This window comes from Schistocerca piceifrons, chromosome 6 (assembly GCF_021461385.2).
Source record: "Schistocerca piceifrons isolate TAMUIC-IGC-003096 chromosome 6, iqSchPice1.1, whole genome shotgun sequence".
Taxonomy (NCBI): domain Eukaryota; kingdom Metazoa; phylum Arthropoda; class Insecta; order Orthoptera; family Acrididae; genus Schistocerca; species Schistocerca piceifrons.
In genome coordinates, this window is record NC_060143.1 from 59,632,586 (window position 1) to 59,650,970 (window position 18,385).

The following is an 18,385-nucleotide window of genomic DNA, read 5'->3' on the forward strand; positions in this document are numbered from 1 at the left end:
AGAAGGGAACAATATACTGCTTGACTCCTCGGTGAAGGTATGTTCTCGAAACTTCAACGAAAGACCGTACCGAGCTACTGAGCGCCTCTCCTGCAAAGTCTTCCACTGGAGTTTATCTATCACCTCCGAAACGCTTTCGCGATTACTAAATGTTCTTGTAACGAAGGTCGCTAGTTTCCGCTGGATCTTCTCTATCTCTTCTGTCAACCCTATCTGGTACGGATCCCACACTGATGAGCAATATTCAAGCAGTGGGCGAACAAGTATACTGCATTCTACTTCCTTTGTTTTCGGATTGCATTTCCTTAGGATTCTTCCAATGAATCTAAGTCTGGCATCTGCTTTACCGACTATCAACTTTATATGATCATTCCATTTTAAATCACTCCTAATGCCTACTCCCAGATAATTTATGGAATTAACTGCTTCCAGTTGCTGACCTGCTATATTGTAGCTAAATGATAAAGGATCTTTCTTTCTATGTATTCGCAGCACATTACACTTGTCTACATTGAGATTCAACTGCCATTCCCTGCACCATGCGTTAATTCGTTGCAGATCCTCCTGCATTTCAGTGCAATTTTCCATTGTTACAACCTCTCGATATACTACAGCATCATCCGCAAAAAGCCTCAGTGAACTTCCGATGTTAACCGCAAGGTCATTTATGTATAATGTGAATAGCAACGGTCCTACGACACTCCCCTGCGGCACACCTGAAATCACTCTTACTTCAGAAAACTTCTCTCCATTGAGAATGACATGCTGCATTCTGTTATCTAGGAACTCTTCAATCCAATCACTTTGTTCATTAAACGACTGTGGGGAACTGTATTGAACGCCTTGCGGAAGTCAATAAACACGGCATCTACCTTGGAACCCGTGTGCATGGCCCTCTGAGTCTCGTGGACGAATAGCGCGAGCTGGGTTTCACACCATCGCCTTTTTCGAAACCCATGCTGATTCCTACAGAGTAGATTTCTAGTCTCCAGAAAAGTCATTATACTCGAACATAATACGTGTTCCAAAATTCTGCAACAGGTCTACGTTAGAGATATAGGTCTATAGTTCTGCACATCTGTTCGACGTCCCTTCTAAAAAACGGGAATGACCTGTGCCCTTTTCCAATCCTTTGGAACGCTACGCTCTTCTAGAGACCTACGGTACACCGCTGCACGAAGGGGGCAAGTTCTTTCGCGTACTCTGTGTAAAATCGAACTGGTATCCCATCAGGTCCAGCGGCCGTTCCTCTTTTGAGCGATTTTAATTGTTTCTGTATCCCTCTACCATTTTGTCATCTGTGCGACAATCTAGAGAGGGAACTACAGTGCAATCTTCCTCTGTGAAACAGCTTTGGAAAAAGACATTTAGTATCTCTGCCTTTTGTCTGTCATCCTCTGTTTCAGTACCATATTGGTCACAGAGTGTCTGGATATTTTGTTTTGATCCACCTACCGCTTTGTCATAAGACCAAAATTTCTTAAGATTTTCTGCCAAGTCACTACAAGAACTTTACTTTCGAATTCATTGAACGCCTCTCGCATAGCCCTCCTCACACTACATTTCCCTTTGCGTAGTTTTTGTTTGTCTACAAGACTTTGGCTATGTTTATGTTTGCTGTGAAGTTCCCTTCGCTTCCGCAGCAGTTTTCTAACTCGGTTGTTGTACCACGGTGGCTCTTTTCCATCTTTTACGATCTTGATTGACACATAATCATCTAATGCATATTGTACAATAGTTTTTAACTTTGTCCGCTGATCCTCAACACTATCTGTACTTGGGACAAAACTTTTGCTACACAGAAAAATCTTCTTGCCTTTTTTTTAATATTTCTATTTACGGCTGAAATCATCGATGCAGTACCCACTTTATGATCGCTGATTCCCTGTTCTGCGTTAACTGTTTCAGATAGTTCGAGTCTCTTTGTCACCAGAAGGTCTAATATGTTATCGTCACGAGTCGGTTCTCTGTTTAACTGCTCAAGGTAGTTTTCAGATAATGCACATTAAAAGGTTTCACTGCATCCTTTGTCCCTGCCACCAGTTATAAACGTTTGAGTCTCCCAGTCTATACCCGGCAAATTAAAATCTCCACTCAGAACTATAACATGATCGGGAAATCTACTCGACATATTTTCCAAATTTTCCTTCAGGTGCTCTGCCACAACAGCTGCTGAGCCAGGGGCCCTATAGAGACATCCAATTACCATGTTTGAGCTAGCTTTAACGGGCACCTTTACCCAAATTATTTCACATTTCGGATCTCCGTCAATTTCCTTCGATACTATTGTACTTTTTATCGCTATAAACACGCCTCCCCCTTCACTGTCCAGCCTATCTCTGCGGTATACATTCCAATCTGAGTTTAGAATTTCACTACTTATTGCATCTGGTTTCAGCCAACTTTCTGTTCCTAGCACTATGTGGGCATTGTGACCGTTTATTAATGAAAGCAGTTCTGGGACCTTTCTATAGACGCTCCTGCAGTTTACTATTAGCGGATTAATATAGTTATTCCCTTTTGCATTTTGCATACTCCTAACTTGCCGCGTCTCAGGAGGCGTCTTGTCGGACCTAGGGAGGGAATTCTCTAACCTAAAAAACCCACGTGTGCACTCCACACGTACTCCGCTACCCTTATAGCCGCTTCCCGCGTGCAGTGCACGCCTGACCTATTCAGGGGGGACCCTACATTTCTTCACCCGATAGCGGAGGTCGAGAAATTTGCACCCCAGATCTCCACAGAATCGTCTGAGCCTCTGGTTTAAGCCTTCCACTCGGCTCCAAACCAGAGGACCGCGATCGGTTCTGGGAACGATACTACAAATAGTTAGCTCAGATTCCACCCCGCGAGCGAGGCTTTCCGCCTTCACCAACTCCGCCAACCGCATGTATGATCTGAGTAGTATGTAGTGATATGTTCCCTTATTTTATACCACGAGGCAATCCGATAACAGGCTTCCGAAACATGTTGTGGTAAATACATCACACATTTGACAACTGGTGCCTAACAGTGAAAATACTGGCTTTTTTTGGTATGAGACACCTGAAGAAACTCGTGACTTGTTTTTCTTGCCGAATTGAGGCCATTATATATAAAAAAAATGGCTCTGAGCACTATGGGACTTAACTTCTGAGGTCATCAGTCCCCTAAAACTTAGAACTACTTAAACCTAACTAACCTAAGAACATCACACACATCCATGCCCGAGGCAGGATTCGAACCTGCGACCGTAGCGGTCACGCGGCTCCAGACTGTAGCGCCTAGAACCGCACGGCCAGTCTGGCCGGCGAGGCCATTACCAACGGCAGAGACCTTTGGAGAGAGGAGAACCACTTGCATGAATATCAAGAGCTTTGATGGAAACCCAATTCTAAGCAAAGAAGGGAAAGCAGAAAGGTGGAAGGAGTATATAGAGGGTCTATAGAAGGCGATGTACTTGAGGATAATATTATGGAAATTTAAGAGGATGTAGATGAAGATGAAATGGGAGATATGATACTGTGCAAAGAGTTTGACAGAGCACTGACAGACCTGAGTCGAAACAAGGCTCCCGGAGTAGACAACATTCCATTAGAACTACTGACAGCCTTGGGAGAGCCAGTCCTGACAAAACTCTACCATCTGGTGAGCAAGATGTATGAGACAGGCGAAATACCCTCAGACTTCAAGAAGAATATAATAATTCGAATCCCAAAGAAAGCACGTGTTGACAGATGTGAAAATTACCGAACTATCAGTTTAATAAGTCACAGCTGCAAAATACTGACGCGAATTCTTTACAGACGAATGGAAAAACTGGTAGAAGCCGACCTCGGGGAAGATCAGTTTGGATTCCGTAGAAATATTGGAACACGTGAGGCAATACTGACCTTACGACTTATCTTAGAAGGAAGATTAAGGAAAGGCAAACCTACGTTTCTAGCGATTGTAGACTTAGAGAAAGGTTTTGACAATGTTGACTGGAATACTCTCTTTCAAATTCTAAAGGTGCCAGGGGTAAAATACAGAGGGCGAAAGGCTATTTACAATTTGTACAGAAACCAGATGGCAGTTATAAGAGTCGAGGGGCATGAAAGGGAAGCAGTGGTTGGGGAAGGAGTGAGACAGGGTTGTAGCCTGTCCCCGATGTTATTCAATCTGTATATTGAGCAAGCAGTAAAGGAAACAAAAGAAAAATTCGGAGTAGGTATTAAAGTCCAGAGAGAAGAAATAAAAATGTTGAGGTTCTGTCAGAGACTGCAAAGGACTTGGAAGAGCAGTTGAACAGAATGGACAGTGTCTTGAAAGGAGGGTATAAGATGAACATCAACAAAAGCAGCAGGCCGCGGTGGCCGTGCGGTTCTAGGCACTTCAGTTCGGAACCGCGTGACTGCTACGGTCGCAGGTTTAAATCCTGCCTCGGGCATGGATGTGTGTGATGTCCTTAGGTTAGTTAGGTTTAAGTAGTTCTAAGTTCTAGGGGACTTATGAAGTCAGATGTTGAGTCCCATAGTGCTCAGAGGCATTTGAACCATTTTTTCTTAACAAAAGCAAAACGAGGATAATGGAATGTAGTCGAATTAAGTCGGGTGATGCTGAGAGAATTAGATTAGGAAATGGGACACGAGGTAGTAAATGAGTTTTGCTGTTTGGGGAGCAAAATAACTGATGATGGTCGAAGTAGAGAGGATATAAAATGTAGACTGGCAATGGCAAGAAAAGAGGTTTTGTAGAAGAGAAATTTGTTACCATCGAGTATAGATTTAAGTGTCAGGAAGTCGTTTCTGAAAATATTTGTACGGAGTGTGGCCATGTATGGAAGTGAAATATGGACGATAAATAGTTTGGACACGAAGAGAATAGAAGCCTTCGAAATGTGGTACTACAGAAGAATGCTTAAGATTAGATGGGTAGATCACATAACTAATGAGGAGGTATTGAATTGAATTGGGGAGAAGAGGAGCTTGTGGCACAAATTGACTAGAAGAAGGGATCGGTTGGTAGGACATGTTCTGAGACATCCAGGGATCATCAATTTAGTATTGGAGGGCAGCGTGGAGGGTTAAAATCGTAGAGGGAGACCAAGAGACGAATACACTAAGCAGATTCAGAAGGATGTAGGTTGCAGTAGGTACTGGGAGATGAAGAAGCTTGCACAGGATAGAGTAGCATGGAGAACTGCATCAAAACAGTCTCAGGACTGAAGAGCACAACAACAACATTAACGGCAGATGGAGAATTCTCGTCCAGTACAAGTTGCAGGTGGAGAGTTGGGAGGGCGACCAGTGCGTACTGCACAGAGGCCGGCCGGCCGCCGCGCTGGGCCGCGCGGCTGGCAGCCGCTGCCGACGGGCCGGGGCAGGGCGCGGCGGGAGGCGCCATCGATCGTCAGCGGTGGCGGGCGGGGTTGGGGGGGGGCGGGGGCGGCAGAGGCGCGGCTGCGGGCTGCGGGCCGCCACGGCCGCTTTGTGCGCCACCCCGCCCCCTGGCCCTCGGCCCGCGCCGCGCCCTCGCCTCACCCTCGCACTCACCCCTGCCCGGCACAGAAACACGGCTGCAGCGGGCTTTTTACAGCAGCCGGCAACACGTGCGACGCCCCGCCGCCAGATTACGGCTCGCGCCCGGGCGACGGCAGCCGCCAGCAACCCGCTGCCATATACACGTACCTGCATCTACTCATGCAAACACCTCAGTTAGGAAGTGGACCTAATTACACCGCTGGAAAGAAAATTAGTATACCTGAAAACATTCGTCGATTTTGATCCGATAAAGGGATATGCAAGGTCGGAGAAAGTAGATGTACCGATAAAGGTTTCAACAGATAGTGTGGTTGCATACCTACCAGAGTGCTGTCAGCGTCTATCGTTTAACAGGGGAGTGCTAGGGGACCATTGCTTTTCTCAATATATATAAATGACCTAGTAGATAGTGTCGGAAGTTCCATGCGGCTTTTCGCGGATGATGCTGTAGTATACAGAGAAGTTGCGGCATTAGAAAATTGTAGCGAAATGCAGAAAGATCTGCAGCGGATAGGCATTTGCTGCAGGGAGTGGTAACTGACCCTTAACATAGACAAATGTAATGTATTGCGAATACATAGAAAGAAGGATCCTTTATTGTATGATTATATGATAGCGGAACAAACAATGGTAGCAGTTACTTCTGTAAAATATCTGGGAGTATGCGTGCGGAACGATTTGAAGTGGAATGATCATATAAAATTAATTGTTGGTAAGGCGGGTACCAGGTTGAGATTCATTGGGAGAGTGCTTAGAAAATGTAGTCCATCAACAAAGGAGGTGGCTTACAAAACTCTCGTTCGACCTATACTTGAGTATTGCTCATCAGTGTGGGATCCGTACCAGATCGGTTTGATGGAGGAGATAGAGAAGATCCAAAGAAGAGCGGCGCGTTTCGTCACATGGTTATTTGGTAACCGTGATAGCGTTACGGAGATGTTTAATAAACTCAAGTGGCAGACTCTGCAAGAGAGGCGCTCTGTATCGCGGTGTAGCTTGCTCGCCAGGTTTCGAGAGGGTGCGTTTCTGGACGAGGTATCGAATATATTGCTTCCCCCTACTTATACCTCCCGAGGAGATCACGAATATAAAATTAGAGAGATTCGAGCGCGCACGGAGGCTTTCAGACAGTCGTCCTTCCCGCGAACCATACAGAAAAGGGAGGTAATGACAGTGGCACGTAAAGTGCCCTCCGTTGGGCGGCTTGCTTAGTATAAATGTAGATGTAGAATGCTCGCAGCCAGAAGGATCAGTGTGGTGCAGACGTGCGAAGCAAGCAGGCAACCATGTCACACGCACGAACTCATGCTTAATACAGCCAGACTGTCGCAGAATGGACCGTTCGGAGAACTGCCAGGGAAATTGGAGGTGCTGCGCCAGCTGTGCAACGGTGCTGGTATCAGTGATCACGAAAACATTCTCACACCCACTCTGGATGTCCTGATACCACAGATGCCCGGCAGGTAGGTCGTATTGTAAGAGCAACAGGGCAACCGTACATCTACCACAGCACAGATAACAAGGCTTGTGAGACCACCACGAACTGTTGCGAACCTATTATCAGCAGTGGAACTATGGGCACACTCACACCTCTACATCTACATCTACATAGATACTCCGCCAACAACCAAGCGGTGTTTCTCAGACGGCACAATTCCAGCCAGAGTCATATTTCCTCCCCTCTGTTCTAGTCGCGGAGCCGGCCGGTGTGGCCGCGCGACTCCAGGCGCTTCAGTCCGGAACCGCGCGACAACTACGGTCGCAGGTTCGAATCCTGACTCGGGCATGGATGTGTGTGATGTCCTTAGATACGTTAGGTTTAAGTAGTTGTAAGTTCTAGGGGACTGATGACCTCAGAAGTTAAGTCCCATAGTACTCAGAGACATTTGAACCATTTGAGCCAGTCGCGGATCGCGCGAGGAAAAAACGACTCTCTTAACGCCTCAGTACGAGCTCTAATTTCCCTTAAAATGGTTCAAATGGCTCTGAGCACTATGCGACTTAACTTCGAAGGTCATCAGTCGCCTAGAACTTAGAACTAATTAAACCTAACTAACCTAATGATATCACATACATCCATGCCCGAGGCGGGATTCGAACCTGCGACCGTAGAATTTCCCTTATCTTTGAATGGTGATCACTGCGCGATTTGAAAGTTGGTATTAATAATATATGCTCTACATCCTCGGCGAAAATTTTATTTCAGAATTTAGTGAGCAGCCCATCCGTTTAGCGCGTCGTCTATCTGCAAATGCGTCCCACTTCAAACTTTCTATGAGATTTGTAGCGCTCTCGCGATGGCTAAATGTACCAGTCACGAATATTGCCGCTCTTCGTTGGACCTTCTCAATCTCTTGAATCAGACCCAACTGGTAAGGATCCCATACAGACGAACAATACTCCAAGACTGGACGAACTAACGTATTGTAAGCTATTTCCTTTGTTGAAGGACTGCATCGCTGCAGGATTCTACCAAAAAACCACAATCTACAGTTCGCCTTGCTCTTTATTTGTGTAACATGATCATTACATTTGAGACCATTACGAGCAGTAACGCCCAGGCACTTGACGGATGTTACCGCTTGCAAAGGCTGGGCATTTCTTTTGTACTCTTACATTAATGGGGATTTTCGCCTTGTTATACGCAGTAGGTTACACTTTCTAATATTGAGAGATAACTGCCAGTGATTACACTACGCATTTATTTTCTGCAAATCCTCATTGATTTGTTCACAACTTTCGTGTGATACTACTTTCCTGTAGACTACAGCATCACCGGCAAACAGTCTAATGCTGCTGTCAGTACCATCAACCAGATGATTTACGCCAATCGCAAAATGGAGCGAACCTATTACGCTGCCTTGGAGCATACCGGAAGTTCCGCTTGTTTCTGTTGAATTCACCCCATTCAGGACGACATACTGCTCTCTGTCTGTTAGAAAACTTTGTATCCAACCGCATATATCATCGGATAGACCGTAAGCGTGCACTTTTGGAGCAAGCGACAGTGCGGAACTGAGTCGAACGCATTTCGAAAGTCGAGAAATATGGCATCAACCTGGGAGCCTGTATCTAGAGTTCGCTCGTTGCTTGTGTAATCTGATCATTCCATTTGAGATCATGTCGAATAGTCACACCCAGATACTGTCTCCCAGTCACGCCACAGCATCGACTTCCACAGCTCGACTGATGCCGTCGGATGATCACTTGGAAGATGGAACGGTGCGCCGTGTCTTCATCGATGACAGCAGATTCTGCCTGCAAGCAGGTGATGGTCGTTTCCACGCAGACGTAGACGTGATGAGAGCTGTCTCGTGGAACACATTCGTCCGAAACACACTGGCCCCATTCCAGGCCTTATGGTGTATGGTGCCACAGGCTATAATTCTCGTTTACCTTCGGTGTTTCCGGATGGGACGCTAATCAGCGCTCGGTACGAGCAGAATGTCGTTAGACCCTTCTTTTGCCGCCTTTGCAACAGGGAGTTGATTGTTGTGCCAACAGGATCATGCTCGCCCATACATTGGCCGTGACACTCAACGTGCTCCGGGAGACGTGCAGCACCTTTCGTGGCCAGAACGATCTCCGGAACTGTCTCCAGTCAGTACGTGTGGAATGTAATGGGACAATAAGTGCTTCGTTCAAAGTCATCAAACAATATCTCGTACAGAATGAGATTTTCACTCTGCAAGGTTCGCAGGAGAGCTTGAGAGGTCGCATGAGCCCCCTCTCATATTTCTATCTTACGATTCTCCTCTCTAATTGCATGCGGTGGAAAGTTGCTATTCCTTCACACGCGGACCTCCCACGCAGCGTCTCTCGTCACCCAGGTGGTCCGGTGACAGGCGGGCTCCACTGATCTCGAGAGCGCTAAGCCGACGTGTGTGAGGCAGTCGAGTGAATGCTTTCCAGACGCCGACATTGTCAAGAGACACGCCCGCCGGGGCCTGAAGTAGCGGCTGGGCTAGAGGTTCCGTTACTTCGCAGAAACTTAGCGAAAACACTTTCTGGCGGGCTACCAGCGAGGCGTGGGAATGACTTGTGTACCCAGGCAGTTGTGGCGCGAAAATTCCCGCGCTTTCTGCAAAATAGTAACTGTGATTGGCTTGCTCTGGGCATAGCTCCGTGACGTAGCAAAATCAGCGCAGAAATTGGCGCCAAGAATCTCCATTGGTGGAATGGTAGTGTTCCGGCAATGGGGTGGAATTTTCCGGCTGTTTTCGAGTTGCTGATTGGAACGTTTAACCACGGCCACTGTCGTGGGGGCGGGAATGTTCTGTGTTCGGCCTGTACGGGTGCTCTTGTGGGTAGTCGGCTCTCGCCTTTCGGTCGAGGACGTCGAAGCAACCAGCCATCGCCTACGGTACGCCAGATCGTGTTCTGGCAGTTAAGAAGACAGTTTGGTAATGTATGTCCGCAGCACCGGCAGATAGGGATTTTCCTAGGTGATAATCAGAGCTCAGCAGAGCGTGCCTGTTCGTCTTTTTCTAACTTTGTTCTGTCTTGAGTACCAGCAATTAATGTTGGGTTAGTTGTGTGTCTCTCTTATGATTTGAGTAGCAAGGAATTGGCTCCACATACCACTTCATCTTAAACCTCACAATCTTAGTTTAGGGACAACTTCACCTTTACAGTGTTTTTATGAGTATCCAATTTGAGCCAATTTGATGTATTGTAAATGTTTCATGTGTTTTGGTTTAGTATTTTGTGTTTAGTCTTAAAAAATCATATTGTTATTTTGGACAGAACTTTCATTCTGTTAATCGGTAGAGCAAACCTATCATTCCTCACTATGTTAATGAAACCTTCGTTTATTTAACTTATTTATCAAATTAAATTATTGCAGGTGCCAAACTCTTTTCTACTCCACTTGCAGGGTTGATTACAGTCAGTTCGCGTATATTTTTTAATCCTTGTGCAACAGCAAAATTCGGAGTTAGAATAGGGGGGGGGGGGGGGTTAGAGCATCATTTACATATGTAGATTCTAGAAGAATTTAAATACACTGCTTGCCCCGGCACCTCGCATAAAATGGCGACCCTGCCAGGATCTTTCCTGTGAATCGCTGATAAGCTAGTATTATTAGTAGTAGGGACATTCAGAATTTTTTTGCTTAATTTTTTTTATTAATACCCAAGTTTTTTTCCGGTAGTTCCACGTTTAGTTTTAAGTAGCGGCGCATGATTACAGTTTTTGTTTTCAGTGTATATATTCTTGTGTTCATTGTGTTTGTGTTCCTTTGATGGTGTGTCCGTATCACATCACGCTTTGTTGGGTTTGTGTGCGGTTTCTGTACCACAACAAATCGTGCGTATAATTACAGTGTTGGAGAGGCGTTGTTGAAATTTTATGTCTGTGTGTAAAAAATATATGGAGTAGGTTAATTTTATTGTGCGTTTTAGATAAATTTGTTTTTCATGAATGATAACGAGAAGTAAGGCACGACTATTATCGAGCGAAGCTAAAACAAAAGAGGATAGCATAATGGATAAGGGGCAGTTTACTGACGGGAATAGGTTCAGAGATGAGATGGGCACATTTTTAGCAGGACAGGACGCCAGGGTCATTAATGAGGAAGGTGATTTGGACGCGATCTCAGAGCAGCGTTGCAGCCGTGGTTATGATAGTGATTTAGAGGATGAAACAGAGACAGGCACACAGGTCGAGACGGTAGCAGAAGTTTATAATCAAACGAACGAGAGCAGACAGGAGCTAGCTCGGCCACGTCAGAGCTCTAGCGCCCAGGTGTCCAGAGTTACATCTCCCACGTTTGAAGAGGATTAAAAAGATGACGTAAACCTAATACTGAGGTTCCTACGATCAATGAAAGAAGAAGCTGACGAAGAACGTAAGAAGGAGAAGGAAGAAGATGAGAAACAACGTAAGAAGGAGAAGGAAGAAGCTGACGAACAACGTAAGAAGGAGAAGGAAGAAGATGAGAAACAACGTAAGAAGGAGAAGGAAGAAGCTGACGAACAGCGTAAGAGGGAGAAGGAAGAAGAGGAGAAACAACGTAAGAAGGAGAAGGAAGAAGATGATAAACAACGTAAGAAGGAGAAGGAAGAAGCTGACGAACAACGTAAGGAGGAGAAGGAAGAAGATGAGAAACAACGTAAGAAGGAGAAGGAAGAAGCTGACGAACAGCGTAAGAAGGACACTCAGGCAATAATTTCGCATATAGGAGAAATTCGAGGGGAATTACTAACAATAAAGAAAGAATGTGGAGAAGTAAAACAAATGTCAATGGCGGCACAGAAAGTAGCAGGCCTGGCAGCAACAGGGGCAATGAAAATCGCAAAAGTAACTTCTCAACTAGTACGGCGCTTGCGACGTGCGACACAAGCTCACTCAAAATCCCTAGCGTTCTTAAAAACCCAAGGTAGTATCGCGGTTACGAACATCACGAAACGAATGAAAGAAGTAGAGAGTCGAATAGCAAAACTAGAGCAAAACGGGAACACGAACACTGCGCGTTCGGATACCAATGATGGAATACACAGAATTGTGTCTCCGAGGAAAAGCCCGCCGTGCTCTAGCCCAATGACCGAGTGCGGAACTAACAATGCACACGCAGAAACAGCGAGTAATAGCTCCAATAATTATAGCCCACTTAGGAGAGTGAATTCTGAGTGCCACTTCCACTGTGATACAGAGGTAGCACATCACAGTTATCAGCAAGATAGAGCAGGACACTCAGCAGACGTGCAAGTATCGGAAACGAGTGACAACACCAGTGCGAGGATCAGACAGGATTTTGATCACAATCACTTCCTGTCGATACTAAAATTCTAGAAGTTCAAAGAAAATGGAGGGTCGATGCATCCGAAGAGCTGGGTGATGCAGTTCACAAATTCATTACCGGCATCATGGCCAATCCAGGCAAAATTAGAATTCATGTGTGGACACATCGAAGGCCAAGCCGCGGAAAAGATGCGGGGTGTGGCAGTGACGTGACGGACTTATCAGGAATTTGTTGGTGCATTCCTGCGGACCTACTGGTCAAAGGAAACGCAAGACAGGATTAAAGAGGAAATAATATTTTGTCCTGAACTGGAAGTGTCCGGGCATAGGAGCACAACCAAATTTCTTGATGAGTTACTCAAGAAGAATCAATTTTTAGATAGTCCATATAGCAACGAAGAAATCATTAAATTTTGCTTTTCCAAATTGTCAGTTAGGTACCAACAGACACTTGTCGGGAAGTGTGGGTCTGACATAGAAGCATTCAAGAGTCTATTGCGTGAACTCGAAGTAGTCTTTGATAAACAAGACGCAAAGGACAGGAAGAAGGGGCAAAGTAACAAATACCACGGGCCAGGAATGGAAGACGACAACAGATCGCATAATCGCACTGGTCAGTTAGGAAACCAGGGTTACGGAAGTCAAGGTTACTCTATTCAAGGTTATGGAAACCAAAGATACGGAAACCAGAACGTCAGGGAGCAGGGTCAATCTAGACAAGGAATCTGGGATAGGAGGAATAACAAACAGCAAAGCGACCGTAATTGGAGAGAGCGAAACCAAGGACAACAGTGGAACCAGGAGATTGAAACTAGACCCGCAAATCCTAATGCACGTCAGAGGAGGGGGAGCTTAACAAGGGATTGACGCCAGACTAGTGCGAACACAGGCCGCCGGAATTTCGCACGTAATCTCGGACCTGGCCAACTAGGGATGATAACATTACGAAGATTTATCAGAAATCCTGCTCGAGGAACATAAAGCAACTCCTCGACAAGATCGGCAGCCTCTTATCACAGTAGCAATAGCTGAAAAGAGTATGAATGCGATAATAGATAGTGGAAGCTACATAACAGCAATATCGGAGGCAGCATACAAGAGGTGCTCTCAGGATATTGACTGGCCTGTCCTATCGGTTAAGGAAACCAAAATAAAAGGGGAATTAGCGGGTAAATGTACGGAGGTCACCCAACAAACAAGACTGGAATTCTCCTGCCAAGGACACAAAATAGAGTCTAACTTCTGGATCGTGCCAAATGTGGCGATCGACATGATAATAGGAACGGACTTCCTAAATGAACATGAAGCGTTAGTTGATCTAGGACGAGGTGAAGTGGTTTTGAGGAAAGGGAATCCCGTCCACATTAAGTTCGACGACCAGCTGATCCCAGCTCAGCTACCGTCTAACTGTGTACGGATAAACTATGCGTGTCTGAAAGACAGAAAGGAAGAACAGGTCGACGTTGCGGGTAGGGGAGAGGACACGGATGAGAATGAAGTCGGAATAATGGGAGAAATATAGGAGAAAATAGGAGAAAAAGTGGAAGCAATAAAGAATATAAGGTGCGACCACCGAAAAGAACTTCATAAATTACTAGTAGAACATGCGGAGGTCTTCCTTCCCAAGACAGGATCAACAAAGAACTTCCAATATGAATTTCGTGTACGTCCGCACAACCAGTTTCGTGTGCCACCCTATCCAATCCCCTTGGCATATCGACAGAAAGTAGCAGCTGAAATTACGCGAATGCTGAGTGAAGGAATAATAGAACCTACGGCTTCAGCCTATAATAACCCGTTAAGAGTAGTCGAGAAGGCAGATGGTAATATTCGTTTAGTCTTGGACTCTCGACAAATTAATACCATAATAGAACCCGAAACAGACAGACCGGAACGATTAGAGGAACTCTTGCAAAACTTCCATGGAATATCAATCGAGTTTCTGGCAGATCGAGCTCCATCCAAATTGCAGACAGTACACAGCCTTTTTAGCGTTTGGAAGATGTTACCGGTTTCGTCGTCTACCATTTGGTTTGAACGTTTCATCTGCCGCATTCATTCGGGGGCTGGACGGCATACTAAGCGATAATTTGAAACGTCATGTCACCAGCTATGTGGACGATTTGCTGATCGAGGAGAAATCTTGGGGAGAGCACAATGCGGTCCTCGGTGAACTCCTTGCGACATTCAAGGAATACGGAGTGACTATCAATATCGAAAAATCGAATTTTGGGGCGTCCTCTGTCAAATTTCTAGGACTTATCATCACGGGTGAGGGCATTGCGCCAAATCCCGAAAAGATCGAAGCGATTGAAAAGTTTCCCATTCCTACGACAAAGAAGCAGTTAAGGGGGTTCTTGGGGATCATAAATTTTTACAACCGCTTTATACATGTCAAAACTCAGAGCAGTCCTAGGTTGCATCAACTTACAGGAAAGAAGATTCCTTGGGAATGGGATGAGGCGGCCGAATCCGAATGGAAAGCATTAAAATTCGCATTATTACAAGCACCCATCCTATCACACCCTAATTTAGCAGAAGAGCTTTGCATAGTAACGGACAGTTCATACGCAGGTCTGGGTGTCATGGTGTTCCAAGACTATGTACATGAAGGAAACAGGGTGTGGAAGACAATTGCGTTTGGTAGCAGAGTACTAGCCAAGAGTGAGAGGAATTACTCAGTAACCGAGTTGGAGGCGCTGGCTATTGTATGGGCGTTTGAAAAATTCAGATACCTTCTGTTTGGTCGCAAGACGAGGGTCTACACAGACCACAAGGCACTCGAGTTCTTGATGACTGCAAAGCTTAATCACAGGCGGCTCATTAGGTGGGCATCATATCTGCAGCAGTACAACTTTTCGATAGAATATATCCCCGGCAGTCAGAACATTATTGCAGACGCCTTATCACGGTCACCGATCGGATTTGAGCACAACATGGAAGAAGATCTGGAGGAAAATCACTACTGCCTTTTCTACATGCAGAAAGTAGCCTTTGAAAATTTTATTACCTGTAGTATGCAGGACATCAAGAAGGAGCAAGACAAGGACCCTGCCCTAGTATTATTGAAACAGAAATGGATAGACAGAAGACACGCCACCATCAGGCAGTTCTACCTCTTGCGGAAAGGCATAATTTTCCACCGAAATTATGCCAATGACACTGAATGGGGGTATGCATCCCTGAACACCTAATAAACAAGGTTATATGGCATACTCACCTCAGCTATGGACACTTCGGACCACGAAAGTGCAATCTCAAGCTAAGGACCATGTGTTACTTTCGAAACATGGAGCGTCGAATACGGAGGGTACTGTCGGTGTGTAAAGACTGCCAAAAGGCTAAGAACACCACTGTGAGCATGCAGGCACCATTATACCCAATCGTACCGACCAAATTAAGACAATTAGCAGCAACAGATTTGATGGGACCTTTGCCAAGAACAAGAAGAGGATATACTTACGTATTAGTGTTTGTTGAACTAACGTCCAAATACGTTACCTTTACGCCACTGAAGAGGGCGACAGGACGAACTGTATCACGAGCCCTAATCCGGGATTTCCTACCACAGGTTGGTCATGTGAGTAGAATTATTTCTGATAACGGGCCACAGTTTAAGTCAAAAACATGGAAGGAGACGTTGCGTGGATGTAAAATTGATCCCATTTTTATATCTTCACACTATCCGAGCTCGAATGCTGCAGAACGGGTTATTAAGGAACTCGGAAACTTGTGCCGGTTGTACTGTAACAAACAGCACACGACATGGGACGTTTTCCTTAAAGACTTCCAGGAGGTGATCAATGAGGCACCCCATGGGATAACAAAATTGGCACCCATTACAGTACTGGAAAACCGGATTCCTAAGGACTTGATAACCGAGGTCGTAAACTTCCCACCAAGGGCGCGAACGCAGCACCAAGCCATAGTGGATTTGGCTCTCAAGAGGATACGGGCTGCAGCAGAGGTCAGAAAGAGACGTGCCGGCAGGGGAGCTCGTCTACGGCACTTCCAAATTGGACAAAAGGTGCTCGTGAAGTCTTTCCGACTTTCGAACAAACAAAAAACGAAATGCCAAAAATTCTATTCTGTTTACAACGGCCCGTACCGTATAAGGAGAGAAACTCACCACAATGCTTATGAATTGGAGACGCTGAAAGGAAAGAAGTCCATAGGACTCCACCACATCTCTCACATAAAGGAGTTCGTGGAATAGTAGTAGTGTAAGTGGTGTACATAGTTGAATGGGCAAATACATGAACCTTGCTATAGTAGTAGTATAAGTGGTGTACATAGTAGAATAGGAAAATATATGAACCTTTCTTCGGGGAACAATAATCGTTGCATTAATAGATTAAGATTGTTAAAGTATTAACACGCTGCGTTTTCTCGCATAAGAATTTTCTGCTGTTAACTTTTTTTGTCTATGTTCGGGATCTCCTCTGTCGTTGCGATAAGAGGCACTACCTTTCCATGAGCAATGTTTTTGTCCTTTCCTATATGGTGTCCATGTTAAGGGATAAAGATGAGTGACGAGATGTCGCACATACGGGCGCATACAAGAACGTGCTCTTAGAAGCGTTCTGAGAAGTCGTGATACGCTCCATAGCGGCCACAACCAGTTCGTGAGACGTTCATACCAATGCTTGCAGGCACGCGTCAGTGCACTGCAAGATTGTGGTATATTGCGTGATTTCGAGGATGGACATGTGCAGTATAGTTTTTACAGTGATGCGCCAGCATCGTTGTCTTGCAAGTCGGGGTGAACCTGTGAGCGTTTGACTCCAATGGTGCCCTAGACGAGAGAAATGCGGGCATAATGCCTACCATGCCAATGTGCTGGTTGGGGATTTAGCGTGCTGCTCGTGACTGTCACAGATGAATAACCAGGGACTTATACTTGGATATTCGTGACATACTGTGTAGCTGGCGTGTGTTGGGCGACTGAATCCTCAACAGGAACCAGTCCTGGCTTGGTCATATTACATTGCCTCTGGAAAGCTGTGCTTTGATCGCGAATACTGCATAACATAGAAAAAGAAGTTGCAACTATAAATTTATTGTCTTGTATAGCCATGGCTAACCCAGTCTCTGGAGTTTCAGTGAGGCGTAGTGAGAACTCGGAGGCCATGTCGTACGGCGCGCACATCACTGTCGTCAATAGCGGCAAGCAGCGAGACATCTCAACGTAACAGGAATTATGTAAGAGTATTGTATAAGGTAAACAAAAAAATAAATAATAAATAAATAAATAAATAAATAAATAAATAAAGGGGTACGATATACTAGGATAAGTTAAACTGTATGATTTAACAATAACTAGATTAATATTGTGGAGGTTTTCTACCACAAGTGTTTGGCGCGCGCCTGTTGGGATGTTATTTTTCAGGTCATCAAATCACAGACCCGAGATGGAGGGACGACCGGCGAGCGAACGTAGAATAGTTGCATGTTCTTTATAGCTCAGTAAAACTTCAGCCTGCATAATAACATAATTTATTCCGAAGACATAGAATGTAGATCGTTGGCATATGGTAGTTAATTCTTGAGCATGTCTACTGTCGATCTATATAAGTAATAGTAATATTGGTGCGGGCCCGCACATTTAGTTGTTCATCCATTACATAGCATCAGTTATCACACACCATGTACAATACTGAGATCGGTCTCTACACATATATCAAAATAAATTATTTCCATGTCTAGATTAGATGTTATAATGATAGCTACAGATAAATAACTATAAAAGTAAAATAAGAGTGTCTGAAATGACAGACCATCAATGTGTCATTATGTAAATTTATTATAACATAGAAGGTCATGAAAAAAAAGTTAGGCATAAGATTTTTGTCAGAACTGTGCAGGTGAAGGGTATCGTGGCAATATAGAGGCAAGCCAGCGCTAAAACAAGAGGTCTTCGGCTATCTGCAGGAGGGCGAGCGTCCGGTCCTGCAAGCTGACAGTCACCGGGCCGTATACCTGAGGGATTAGGCGGGATCCTCGCCGGGCCACAAGCGAAAGTGAGGCTGGCCGTTGACCCTGACACGCGACCCACACACGACAGCCTGCTAGCTCTCCGGACGCGGCAGCCGTTTGGAGGGATTCCCTGCGGCAGACCACGTTGTCGTGAGTACACGAAGAAG